A 15113-nucleotide genomic window follows, 5' to 3' on the forward strand; every position below is an offset into this window, starting at 1 on the left:
AGTCTGGCTTCACTATCATTGTAGCCATGATAGCTTGAACCGTTTCAGGCAATTTAATCACCTCTAACTTCATGTTAGCAAACTTCTTTATGAGATGTTCCTCTTGGGTAAGCAGATATCCCAGTTGAGGTTTAGTTTTACGACTCAATGCATCAGCTACAACATTAGCCTTTCCAGGGTGGTAATGAATCCCACAATCATAGTCCTTTACTAATTCGAGCCATCTTCTTTGTCTCATATTCAGGTCTTTTTGCTCGAAAAAGTATTTCAGACTCTTGTGGTCTGTGTATATTTCGCACCTCACTCCATAGAGGTGGTGTCTCCAGATTTTTAGTGCATGAATTACTGCTGCAAGTTCAAGATCATGAGTAGGATAATGCAATTCGTGTGGCCTTAGTTGTCGTGAGGCGTAGGCTATAACTCTACCTTATTGCATTAACACACAACCTAGCCCTTGTTTAGATGCATCAGTATAAATCTAAAAAATTTTATAAGAGTCCGGAATTGCCAGAACTGGTGTTGTTGTTAACTTCTCCTTGAGTTTTTGAAAACTCGCCTCACATTCGCTTGTCCATATAAATTTGGTTTCTTTTCTTAACAGTTGTGTCATGGGCCTCGCTATCTTTGAAAATCCTTCAATGAATCTTCGGTAGTACCCTGCCAAACCTAAGAAACTTCGAATTTCCGTAGGCGTAGTAGGTGTTTTCCACTCTTGCACTGCTTGTAGTTTTGCAGGATCCACTTTAATTCCTTCAACCGACACTATATGTCCAATAAATGTTATTTCCTTGAGCCAAAATTCACATTTACTGAACTTTGCATAGAACTTCCCGTTCCTCAAAGTGGTCAAAACAATTCTCAAATGTTCTTGATGCTCATCTACACTTTTCGAATAAATGAGAATATCATCAATAAAAATCAAAACAAACCTATCAAGGTAAGGATGAAAAACCCTATTCATGAGATCCATGAACACTGCCGGTGCGTTTGTCAATCCGAAAGGCATAACTACGAACTCGTAGTGACCATATCTCGTTCTAAAGGCAGTTTTGGGTATATTCTCTTGGCGGATTTTTAATTGATGATATCCAGACCTCAGGTCTATCTTGGAGAAAACTCCAGCTCCCTTAAGCTGATCAAAAAGATCATCAATCCTTGGTAAAGGATATTTATTCTTAAGCGTCAACTTGTTAAGTTCACGGTAATCGATGCACATTCTCAACGAGCCATCCTTTTTTTTAACGAAAAGGACCGGTGCTCTCCAAGGTGAGACACTAGGTCTAATGAAACCTAGGTCTAACAATTCTTGTAGTTGAATTTTCAACTCTTGTAACTCCTTGGGGGCCATCCGGTAAGGTGCCTTTGACACGGGAGCTGCCCCAGGTTCCAAGTCAATGGTAAATTCTATTTGCCTATCAGCTGGCAGGCTAGGTAATTCATCGGGAAAAACATCTTGAAACTCTCTCGCAACGGGCACGTCTTCTATATTAATCTCACTCTTGTCATCTCCATTTAGGTACACCAGATATGCTTGACTTTCCTTCTTTTTCATCAATTTCATCGCTTGTAATGCAGAGATAATCGGTACCTCTTTCCTCATTCCAATGCCGTAAAATTCAGTAGGCATCTCTCCTGGTCTTTTAAAAGATATTTTCCTTTCATTGCAAAGGATGGTAGCATAATTTTCAGCTAACCAGTCCATTCCAAGAATGATATCCACATCCCACATCAGCATTAAATTCAGATTATTCGCCTTGGCTTTCAAAGATCCTAGTTCAAATTCTAGGTTAGGGCAAATATGTGTGGTTCTCGTTAGTCCTCCAGTCGGTGTAGTTACTTTCATAACATTCTTAGCCCGTTCTACTTTGATTTCTAAGGTATCAATACATGGGCTAGAAATGAAAGAGTGTGAAGCACCAGTATCAAACAGAATTATAATTGGCACGTCTAATAACTTGCCCATACCTGCCAGATTGCCCTAGTTTTTCTCAGGCTGATCTTGTTGTATGGCAAATGCCCTCGGATTCTGGGGTTGTTGTTGTTGTTGTTGTAGTTGGGGTGGAGGTCGCCTTTGTCGTTGTCGTCGCTGAGGCTGAAACTGATGTTGTGGGTATCCTTGAATAGCTCTTAAAGGTCGAGCTTGATTTGTTTGATTTGGTCTGAATCCAACCCTCTGTTGTTTCATAGGGCAATGTGAGGAGTAGTGTCCAGGCTGTCCACAAGTATAGCATGTATTACCTCCACTCCTTCCAGCTTTGCAGACACCAGGATGAACCCGATTACACTTAGAACAAGGTTGGAATATAGGTTGCCAAGGCCTCTGAATCCCTGGATTAGGGGCTCCTGGTCTCATTTGTCCAAATTGCCCTGATTGATTTTGCCCAGATTGTGCATTTCCCTGCCAAGGTCGTTTGTCATACTTGACGGTTATCATTTATATTATTATCCCATTTCCTCTTGCCTTTAAAAGACTGATTCTGGTTTTGAGCCGGCATTGGTGGTGTTGTTGTAACTATTAAAGTTCTTTCCACTGGCATAGCTGCTTCAACATCCAAAGCTCTACTCAATGCTTCGGCGTAAGATAGTCTACCATGGCTAGCTAATGCCATTCGTATCTCCGGCCTTAAACCACCAATAAACTTCTCAGATGTCTTCTCATCAGTGTCAACCTGATCTGGTCCATACCTCGACATATCACAAAATTCCCTATCGTACTCAGTAACTGTCTTCTTACCTTGCTTTAGATTATAAAATTCTGCCGCTTTCTTCTTTCGATAACTTTTGGGAATAAACTTTTCATATAATTGTGCTTTAAATTCCTCCCAAGAAATATTCTGAAGTTGTTGCGGAGTAAAAGTCCTTCTACAAGTTTCCCACCAATGGTCCGTTGTCCCTAATAACTTAAATGTAACACAAGAAAGTCTATCTCTGTCTGTGCATCTTAGGAAATCAAAAATACGCTCTAAAGCGCGTATCCAAGCTTCAGCTTCTTCAGGTTCACCTTTTCCATCAAAAGTTGGAGGATTTTGTCGAAGAAATAATTCTTCAATTCTCCTTTCAGGTAGGGGTGGTGGGGGTGGGGTAGCTTCCCTATCATCCTCATTCTGTGGGGCTCTTCGTCCCCTTCCATGAGGCTCCCTTCGTGGCGGCATTCTGAAAATAAAACAAAAATTCTCCAAAGTCCTATTTACACCGCATTCTTAATAAATATCGATATCAATTAAAACAAAAATAAATAAATAAAAAAATAGTCGTATAATGTTCCTGAATACCAACTAATACAGAATAATTCAAGAATTCAATAACATCACAAAGCACAATAACTCAAAGTAAACTTAATCACAAGAACAAATTTCTACAATCACTACTAGAAAGACCTCTCTGGTCGTCATATTTATATATATATGAAAATTGCCTCCTTGAGGACTTTTACAAAATAGGCATCTTCTACAAAAATATCCTAGCACATGTATGATGCTTACTATATACATTGGCATCAACTATGTACTAGGTCACGGTACGGTCTAATATGTAGCACCGTCCGTTTAATCACTTGTCATATCATCACTATACATAAGTCAAAAGATCGATCATCTAATAGTCACACCTAGTAGTCAAAGGAGCACGTACGTATCATAAACACATGCATATGTACATAGCATCACAAAATATCATCTACCACGACATCTGCCTCCATGTCTAAGTGCCACTCTCGCCCTCATCTGATCCTAACTCTGGGCTATCCTCAGGTTCTTCCTCGGGTTCTTCCTCATCAGAAAAATCCATTGGTACATCCTCAGTCAAGATAGGACTCCTCACCTGACTGCTAGCTAAGTACACTCGGATAATATCATCAGAAGAATCAGGCGAGTGAGTAGTGTCATATGGTTTAGTATTGAAAGTGCAAATTGGGGGTAGCTGCATTGCAGGCAAAGGTTGAAGTGTAGATGTTCCCACAGTGACGTATTGGTGCTCATCATCGTCATCTACCTGACCTGGCTGTCGAGAGGTGCCCGCCTCATACTCATCTCTGGTACGTCTCCCTAACATGGTAGCCGCTGAAGAGCTGCCTGGCTCGAAGATCGGTCCAACAGTCGAATGAAGTCTGCAACGGCTCAAGAGCAATTACGGGTGGCTCAGTAGAAGTTCGAGATTGTTCCACATCAGCTGCTGGGATAGGAGTGAGCTCAGCAGCGACAACAGGAGAAGGTTGAGGCAATGGATAACCTATTTGGCGGAAATGAGTCCCGTAAGGCAAATACGGGCCTCGAGGTGCGGCTCCAAACATGTAGAAGTAGTAGCTAATCCATGTGATAAACCCCAAGAAATCCCCACGTAAATCGTATGAAGGGTAGACCGTGTAGAAGTAGTCATCTGAGATTTCCCGTGCCCAGCCTTGCCAGGTCGGAGGGCAACATCTCCGTCAGCCTGATAATTCCATCATATCCAGTAATTCCATAAGGTACTGCTGCCTGCCAGAATCGATGAAACATAGCTAAGGTCTGTCCTAGTGTATCACCAGGATGCCTCTGATATGTGTAGTAGCGATCAAGTATCTGCTCCGGTGTAAGCTCCACGTCATCAGGGCGATCGGGATCCATCCTATCAGAATGATGAATAACCCAATAAGTAACTTAGATAAACATAACTTAAATAACATATCTTAGGCCAAACTTAACTTTAAAAAAAAAATCTTAAATATAGACTTGAACACACCATCTACAAATTATGAGTTCGCTACAGCCCATAAATCTCAAGTTCACAAAGGAACAAAACCAATAAATATCAAAAATAATAATAATAATAATAATAATAATAATAATAATAATAATAATAATAATAATAATAATAATAATAATAATGATAATAATAATAATAATAATAATAATAATAATAATAATAATAATAATAATAATCATAGTAGGGTTAAAGTACATATTCACCCCTGAAGTCGACACCCCTAGAGCATTGGGCTCCCCAGACTCGATCGTGGCGCGTTGACCTCCCTGAACTCTCGGAAAAAGGGTGCAAATACACCCCTCCGTTATTTAACGGAGGGGTTTATTTGCACCCTTTTTCCGAGAGTTCAGAGGTGTATTTGCACCCTTTTTCCGAGAGTTCAGGGAGGTCAACGCGCCACGACCGAGTCTGGGGAGCCCAATGCTCTAGGGGTGTCGACTTCAGGGGTGAATATGTACTTTAACCCATCATAGTAACACCAATGTATCAACTATACAATAGGTACTTCACATAAATAGGTTCTAGAGTTTCTATGTTAAGAACCATTTCAGCAACTAACTCGATGGCTACCCAAATCCCAAACTAACCATGAGCTTTCAGGAAACAATTTGAGCTATGCCGTACTTAAGGAATTTAGCGCAATTACAAGATCCGGAATTCCGTCACGAATGAATTCCCGATTTATAGCGATTTGCGCCCCTAATACTAAACTTGAGAGTGAGAATCGCCTTCAACTCATCACATCTTCAGTCCATTGATTTCCTCATCTCCAAGTTTCTTTTTGTCATCAATTTGTTGCTACAAAATAGAAAACAAGTGATCCACTAAATTATAATCTAGTACTTAATATATATATATATATATATATATATATATATATATATATATATATAGCGATCAGTGCTCCTTAAAAGCAATCAATGTCCCCATTGAAAATCTTACTAGCTATATCACAGTCATATTACTACTCTAATAAATCATACAGTACAATATGCAACAATAATAGTCCATAAACAATTTCCAAACCTCCTGAATATCAAAACTTGTATAAACTTTCAATCACTAATTTAATCAACCACTTTCATAGTAACTTTGTACTTTTGCAACCCGATTCCTTAAAAAAATCGATTTAGATCTCTTTGTAAATGAACATACCTTTCCTCGTTGAGTGGAATGAGCAGGTGTGTTGAGCTTTGCCACAGACTCATTTGTCTAATGACACTAACTAGGGAAGAATCAGAAGAAAATATAGTTTCAAAGCGAATAAGATAGGCTCTGATACCACTTTATGTCACAGCCCGGTTGAGCAAATTATAATTAGCTTGATCGATTTGGACCGTGAACTATGATTAGGATCGACGAGGAATAACAATTAACTATTTTTACTACATGATACAAATGATTTACAAACTAGAATAGAAATGAAGATGGATATTCTCAAGAACTCGAGCTAAGGTAACATGGGAATATATTACAACATCGATGAGGGATTAAGCTTGAAGATAGATATCACACAATTTAAGTAGATTAATTTACATCCCATGGGCACTAGCGGAAACAAGACTAAAATACAACTATTCTCCCAAAATATATTTGGGTTTAGTTGCTAAGCAAAACATAATAAGTTTATAGCCCAAAAGACGTGCGACGGACATGTTCAACAAAAGAGGTACATATATGAGGCCTTTTACATATTTTATAGCATTTGTAGAATCTGGCAAAAAGAAAACTCCGATGCACAACACACCTGCTTTCCATTCCCTCTCAACCTGCACATTTAGAAATATATGCAGGGCTGAGTACAAATACTCAGTGAACATGTGCCGAAAGATACAATATATGTAAGACTTTAACATTATCATGCCATGAACTAGCAGCACACAGGGATTTTATTGTAAAGAACTTGTGCCTACCAAAATATTTTAATACAATATATCGTTAAAATGCCTGCAGACAATTCACAAGAGTATGTACCATCACATCAACAATAACCTCAGCCAAGTGACGGGGAGTAGGCCTCCTCCCACTGTCACCACGACCGGCCGACCCGAAGGACGGCTCCCAGTCAAACAACCTTGAGCGCCCGTCCCTTACTAGCATAATTGTCTAGCATAGAGACCGATATCGATTTATACAGGGTGATCAGCCCCTAATAGCTCGGTACCATACTCAAAATCATAAAGTATTTTGGCATGATATGTTTGCATCGTCACTTTACTGAAATGCTTTATCGAAACAGAATATGATTTTCACTATTATCAAAGTAAATAAATGCCCACCTGTGATATGCTTACTCAATCACTAGTATACTTCCTCTTCCTCACAATGGTGTCGTCAAAGATTCGTCGGACCTTCATTATATAGGGTTAACAAATGAGTCGTAAAGTTCATAAGACCTAGTTTCATAAACAAAACATCTCTTACTATCCTTAGGGTTTGCATCCAACTTTCCATACTAGACTAAATTCTAACTCTCACCGAGTTCTCACAAGAACAAAAAGCTTGAGTCTATAAACGATGGTCTTCCATAGCTAACAAAATAGAAAACACCACATATATAGAGGTCCATAATACAGAAGCGTGCTCTTCCCCAAACAATTCATTCAAAAATGTCCGGGAGGCAGAAGCCCGAACTCTTCTCACATAAAAGCAGATGATTCAAGATATTACTTAGGCATCTCTTTAACAAAAATTCCTAATTAAAACATATAAACTTGAGATAACTCATAATTACATATTACAAATCATTTTAATGTAACACCATATTTCAACCTTTCTACACTGCATCAACTTTCAATAATAAACTGTTTTGATACAGAGCTCTTCAAAATTCTATTTTTATAAGCACAGAAACCTCCATGAGTCTAGTTTACTTTAAAAAAAATTACGTTGAAAAACTCCAAGTGGTTTAAGAGATATGGCCATTTTCCTACTGCCTACCAGATTCTGGCGGTTTCTGGCAACGAAATGTTTGAATTTTTGAAATATAGGAAATGTTTCTTAAATGATCTCAAAATTTTCAAGTGGGTCCTTAACACTTTCAACTTCACACAAAAAAATTTTCGGAGGTATTTGTCAACAGGAAACTACTGAAATAGATGGCTCAAGTCTCTGTCATACAGAACATTTTGACAGAGATTGCCAGTAAAAGTTTTTGATTTTAAAAGAGCAGTAAACATTGTCCAAAAGACTCAAAAATTTGTGTGTGAGTTCAAAACACTCCAATATATACACCATAAAATTTTCAAGACATTTAAACAACAAGGGCCTGTCGAAAAAGACTATGGAAATTCTATTCTTCCCAAATTTATCTAGCAGTCCAACAAATGACAACACAAATATACTCACATATATACAAACAATACATATAACCTGAATTTGGTGAAATAAAACAAAATTCCTTACCTTAATCAAGCTAGGGTTTTTTCGAAATTGGGGTTAGTATGTATCTCCTTGATCTCTCTACTCCAAAAACTATTTCATAATACTCCAGTAGCTAGAACAAGAAAGATATGAAGTTAAAAAGGCATATATACACATACGTATATATGTATATTTTTTAGAGAGAGATTTTGTAGTTTCATTACTAATTAAAAACTGATTTGGATGTTTGAAAATGATAGAAGCTCATGTAATACCTGTTAATCGGAGGAAAAACTAGAGATTCAACCCATGGCTTGAAGATTTTTGTCCAAAATGGAGGATTTTTCTTTTACAATCTTCACTCTCTCTCTCTACGAAAGGGTTTGGGTAAAAAGAAAAAGTTTGAGTGAGGTAGATGATCACCCCTTTTTTTCAATATAAAGAAATGTCTTCCAAATTAAAAAAAAAAAGGATTGTTTTAAAAATAAAAATACTTAAAAGCACTATTATATTTACATAAACATATGCAATGTACACAACTAAATATTCTAATCAAACCATAAGTCCTAAATTAATAGCTAAAAATTACACGAAAGAAATTAAGAACATAAATCAGTTTGGAAAGTTAGAGGATAATTACTAATGTTGACCATAATATTTCTTATTCGCATATAATGCACATAATTAACAACAATTACTCATTTAGAATTTTTATCACAATATATATATATATATATATATATATATATATATATATATATATTTGTGTGTGTGTATGTAAATAATTTATTGGCTTATCAGGAATTAAAACTCCAATAAACCCAAAAAAAATCTAATTTGAAAATTACTCGAATTCCAAAACTCTATAAATTATATCCTATGGATGCCAAAACCATGATTAGCAAGTGCTAATAAATTAATAACAATTTCTAAATTGCTATCAAAAATTTGAGGATTTTACACTTCCAGTGTCATCCGATCATAGTCGCCACCACGTATCCCTTAAAGGCCCATACTCCATAAGCCGAAGCTATCCGGTCGACTGACAATGTGGGCAGTGGAGTTGAGTGAATACGACATCACATTCAAGCCACGGACCGCGCTTAAATCTCAGGTATTAGCCAATTTTGTTGTTGATTTTGCGCCTAACCTTGCTATACAGGCCGATAAAGAGTTATGCTGTCTAACGGAAGAACCTGATCAAACTGGAATTTGGAAACTATATGTTGATGGATCCAGCAACATGCGGGAAGTGGACTTAGAGTCGTCCTTTCATCACCACGAGGAGACATCATTGAGCGATCAATCCGATGTGAATTCAATGCAACCAACAACGAGGCTGAGTACGAAGCCATGCTAGCTGGACTCGGACTAGCTAAGGAAATTGGGGTAAAAAGGATTAACGTATTTAGTGACTCTCAACTTGTAGTTAACCAGATGCAGGGTACATTTCAAGCCAAAGATACTAAGATGGCTTATCTGGGCAAGACGAAAGAGCTCCAATCTTGCTTTGAAGAATTCACCATCAACCAAGTGCCGAGGGGGGAAAATGGCCATGCTGACGCTTTGGCCAACCTTGGGTCAGCGATTCAAACCGCACAACCTAAAACTATAATAATCACTTGTCTTCAATATCCAGCAATACAAAAAGATGAGGCTGAGGAACACATGACCGAAGTATTAGTCGGACAAACATGGATTACCCCCATAATGGAATATCTCGAGAGAGATATACTCCCGAATGACAGGAATGAAGCACATCGACTTAAAGCTCAAGCAGCGCAATTCTGAACCATTCGAGGTAAACTGTATAAATGTTCATTTACCGGTCCATATTTGAAATGCATTAACCCTACAGAAGCAAGATACGTCTTATCCGAGTTACACGAAGGTGAATGTGGCAATCACTCAGGAGGAAGAAGCCTCGCACACCGCGCATCAACCAGCGGTTACTATTGGCCCACCATGAAAGCTGACGCAGCTGATTATGCTAGAAAGTGCGATAAATGTCAACGATTCGCCCAAATATCACATCTGCCCTTGGAGCCCATGACTGCTATCACTTCACCATGGCCAATCATGAAATGGAGGATGGATATTGTAGGCAAATTGCCCACTGCACTCGGACAGAAGGTATATATGTTGGCAGTGACTGATTATTTTAGCAAATGGATAGAAGCAGAGTCATTCCACCAAGTTCGTGACAAAGAAGTTAAAGGATTCATGTGGAAGAACGTGATCTGCCGGTACGGGGTACCCAAAGAGATTGTCACAGATAACGGATCACAATTCATCAGCACAGACTTCCAGGACTTCTGTAAGTTCTGGAATATAAAGCTTAGCTTCTCGACGCCAAGGTATCCTCAAGCAAACGGACAAGCGGAGTCTTCCAACAAAACCATCATGAACACCTTGAAGAAACGACTAGAAAAGGCCAAGGAAAAATGGGCGGACGAGTTACCTGGCATACTATGGTCTTATAGAACAACCACAAGAACATCAACAGGGGAAACACTATTCTCCCTTGCTTATGGAATGGAGCCAGTAATCCCAACAGAAAGTGAAGTACCCACCGCTAGATATGAACTCACGACTGACGACGAGAATCAAGAGGCTATGTGCCACGAATTAGATCTCCTCGATGAGAAACGGACAAAGCAAATATCTGATTAGCCTCGTATCAACAAAGCATCGCCAAACACTACAACAAATATATTCGTACCCGCACATTCAAGCCGAATGACTGGGTGTTACGAAAGGTGTTCCAGAACACCAAGGAAACAGGTGCAGGTAAATTAGCCCCGAATTGGAAGGGACCATATATGATCACCAAAGTGGTTGGACATGGAGCATACAAATTGCAATCGACAGACGGACGTGACATCAACAACAGTTGGAACGCCATTTATCTCAAATAGTATCACGCTTGAACTCTACGCTTCTACTTTATTTCATAAGGTCTTCCGAGACCAACTCAATCTACTACACGTTTACTGACCTTTGCATGCAGGTCAGAACTACATTCGGGCTTGATCCCTTAATTGGGTATGTATGCAGCTCTAAGGAGCGCAGCCCCCTTTCCCATCAACACCCGTCTGATTATGACAAATTGAGAGAGTTGCACCATATCTTTAGTTTTAGTTTAAACAACTAAGTGTAAATGGGGGGAAAATTTTCATGTCAAAGGCGCAAGCCCGTCTTACCACGAATATCATAAATTTAGCCTTAGTTTAACAACTAAGTCTAAATGGGGGGGAAATTTTCATGTAAAAGACGCAAGCCCGTCTTACCCCGAATATCATAAACTTAGTTTTAGTTTTAACAACTAAGTCTAAATGGGGGGAAAAAATTTCATGTCAAAGGCGCAAGCCCGTCTTACCCCGAATATCATAAATTTAGCCTTAGTTTAACAACTAAGTCTAAATGGGGGGAAAAATTTTCATGTAAAAGGCGCAAACCCGTCTTACCCCGAATATCATAAATTTAACCTTAGTTTAACAACTAAGTCTAAATGGGGGAAAAATTTTCATGTAAAAGGCGCAAACCCGTCTTACCCCGAATATCATAAATTTAGCCTTAGTTTAACAACTAAGTCTAAATAGAGGGAAATTTTTCATGTAAAAGGCGCAAGCCCGTCTTACCCCGAATATCATAAATTTAGCCTTAGTTTAATAACTAAGTTGGGTTGAAAATTTTTCATGTCAAAGGCGCAGAGCCCGGCCAACCTGCATATCATAAGTTTAGTTTTTTTTTTAATTAAAACTTAGACTAGGGAATAAATGTACAAACACGCAGATATAAAATAGTCTCATATAGCCGATCCAGGGGATGAACCCCCCGGCGATCCGGACCCGCCGAAAAACTAATAGTTAGGAGTACAATAAAAAGTTTAAGTCTAGCCCAATGGCGTAGACCTAAACTAGGGGAGTCCAAGGGTACATACACCGGATGCAAAAATAAATAGTCTGAAGGCACGAATGCCTGATTACACATAAAATATCAAGGGCACACACGCCCCGCCAAACACTATTATAGAAAAATGATATCAATCGTCGTCAGCAACACCATCGTCGCTCGAAAGCTGAGTCGTCTGCCCTTGGATATCTTCCCACAACTTGAGAGTCGCAGCAGTGTTCCAATCTTGACAAGACCCGTCCAAATACTGTTGAGTCATCTCGGCTCGGGCCCGGGCGTCCGTCTCCAAACAAGCTACCTTAAGCTCATTTTGTCGAGACACTTTCATCTCAGCCAACTCAACCTTCAGATGGCTGATCTCCCTATCCTTCGTGGCCAACTGAGCCTGAAGGTGTTCCCTCAAGTCTGCTAGCTGCTTATGACCAGCCTCAACATCTCTCTTAGCAAGTTGGAGCTCCTTCCTCAAATCAACCCTTCCAGCGTGAAGAGACTCCAACTCCTTCTCGCGCTCAACCATAAGTTGTTTTAGATAAACAACATGTTGGTAGCCCTGCACACACGAAAGTAAGAAAAAGTTAATCAATGACAGCAATATCCAAAGATAAAAAAAATAGACAAATATTAGTACCGCAAAGACCGTAGAATCGGTCATGTCAAAGGCTTTGGGAATTCCATAGTCAACCATGACAGCCCTATCCTCCTCAAGCAACAGCTTCTCAAGCTGCCCGGATAGTTGGTTATACCCAGTTAAGGCTGAAGCACCAGGGAGTAAAGTCACAATAATAGAGTCGTCGGTCAAGAAAGCTTCGTCAACCTCGGCAACCCTCTTGCCCCTAGAACGACTTGAAGGAATTTCGACGGGGTGATCAGTCGCGATAGAATGACTACCTGGTTCACCCGATCCTTCACCCTGCTTCTTTTTCTTTTTCTTTTGTTTCATTTCCAAATAGGCATCACGATTCATCTTTGATGGGTCGTAGCGAAACTTAAGCTCCGCCATCCAATTGTCTGCATACACTCGTTGCTCTGGGGTCAGTCTATTCATGTGATGCCCCGCTCTTTTAAATACATATTAGATTAAATATATGCATTAGTTATAAAATTCTTTTAATTATTTATGGTGATTATTTTGTTCAGATAATATTATTTCAGCAAAAGTCTGTATAAGAGATACAGAGCTGCGATTTAATATTCAGTCATGAATGCAACCAATAATTAAATTTATTGGTTTAACTATACGTTTGAGACTTTGTTTTACCAGTTTATTGATTTAATCAATATTATTAGAAAATTTAGATTTATAACCGATTTTATAAATCGTGTTATTTAAATCAAATTGCTAGAATTATAACTTGAGATCATATGCATAATAATTTTATTATTTCGCGTTATATGTGTTAAGGTATTAAGTCGCGAATTAATTCCGACTTTCACGTATTAAATCTCAAGATTGAGGATTTAATTTATATAAATACGACGAGTATTTATTAAACGAGAATTGGAGAATTATTACAGGAACTAGGAGAAACTAGATCACGGCACTACACGTATGTCTCGATTTTTCATCCAACACATCAATTCCTACACTATTTCCTACACTATTCCCTACACTATTCCACCTTCCCCTCCAACACCTCATTACTGCAAATTTTTTTTAAAAGTTGCATTATCTTCATGCATGTGTAATTGCTCCATTTTACTACATTTTCTTCCATCTTAAACTCTTCTGCAAAAAGTTCAGTTTATCACCAACTCTCTCCTACAACTATCTCGCTACATATATGTAGGGAAAATGTTTTGACACCTCTAAAACTATACACCATTTATCCAAAATGCCCCATACTATTAATAATAGCCAAACAATATGTGAACTATCAAATGTTTAATCATATCTAACATCTTTCATAATGTTGATTGGGCATTAGTTCAGCAGATGTGTCAATACATCATGAGGTGGAATACAACTACAAAAGAGATAACAATCATGCACAATTTCTTGACAGTAACCATCTCTCTCTCTCAGTATACGGGGAAAATGTTTTGACGTCTAAAACTATACAACATTTATCCAAAATGTACAATACTATCACTAATAGCTTAACAATCAATTTTCAAAAGCTTCAGCACGCCGAGAAAGAAATTTCACGGCAAGATCACAATTGTCAAAGGATGCAAATTTCAACGATCAAATCTTCAAAAGTTGCAACTCCCGGTACCAAAATTTCCACCATTTTGATTCTGTTGTCTGCAGAAACTCCTCTATAAATTGAGGAGAGTTCTGCAGAAGGAAGAAGTGCAGCAAGAGGTGTGAGGCAAGAGAGAGTTTAGGAGATTTTTTTTTACTTGCAAGAGCTCAAGTGAGCTCCCTTCGCCGGGCCATTTCTTCGTCGACCGGCCACTAGGCTCTGAACCGAGAACGTGTACTCGTTCCTCCATCTTTAGGCTACCAAACCCAACAATCGAAAGGCCAAAACCTTCTCTATATTTTCCCGACCAAAGGCCACAATATCCTTCGGAGGCCAACGTCGAATTCCCGACTTAGCCACCGGCCAACTTACGGCCTTCGTTTCTCACTATCCTTACGACGAAAAAGGATCGAGAAACCACCGTTGTGTAGCCTGATCTATCTCGCACGAGGAAAACTAAGTCGTAGACCTTCGCGGCTAAACCCCATCGCGGAACGACGACCAGAAAAACCCCCGGCGAACAACTTCCATTAGTGCTCACTTGGACAAGGGTAAGTTGACGCCCTTATTTCGATGCATTCCCGTTTCTATTATATTATGAGAAATTTCTGGGGTATAGATGGGAGTGTGGTAAATATTCGTACAAAGTTTCATATCATTTGAACTTCGTTTACTACCCTTTTAAAATTCGAGAAGTCTACTGCCCGTATCTGCTAAAACTGTCGTCAGGCAGATGATTAGGTTAATTATTTCAGTAACCATATGTTGATATTTAGCTCTCAAATTTTTATTCTATGAAGATATATGTGTTAGCTATCTACATATAAAATTTGAGCTCATTCAGGTAACGTTTGCTATTTTTCAAAAATCTGGACTTTCAGTTGGCAGAAACTGCCGAATCTGGTAGGC

General features: G+C 38.8%; 1 long non-coding RNA gene across 1 annotated transcript; it reads right to left on the minus strand.

The window, feature by feature from the left end:
• Positions 1-6142: 6142 nt before the first annotated feature.
• On the minus strand, positions 6143-8506 carry LOC131011281 (uncharacterized). The gene is made up of 4 exons (XR_009096835.1): positions 8379-8506; positions 8146-8236; positions 7020-7091; positions 6143-6509 (listed from the first exon to the last, which is right to left on the minus strand). It is a non-coding gene; the product is annotated as an uncharacterized LOC131011281 (long non-coding RNA).
• Positions 8507-15113: the final 6607 nt, after the last annotated feature.

Source organism: Salvia miltiorrhiza, chromosome 2, assembly GCF_028751815.1.
Source record: "Salvia miltiorrhiza cultivar Shanhuang (shh) chromosome 2, IMPLAD_Smil_shh, whole genome shotgun sequence".
Taxonomy (NCBI): domain Eukaryota; kingdom Viridiplantae; phylum Streptophyta; class Magnoliopsida; order Lamiales; family Lamiaceae; genus Salvia; species Salvia miltiorrhiza.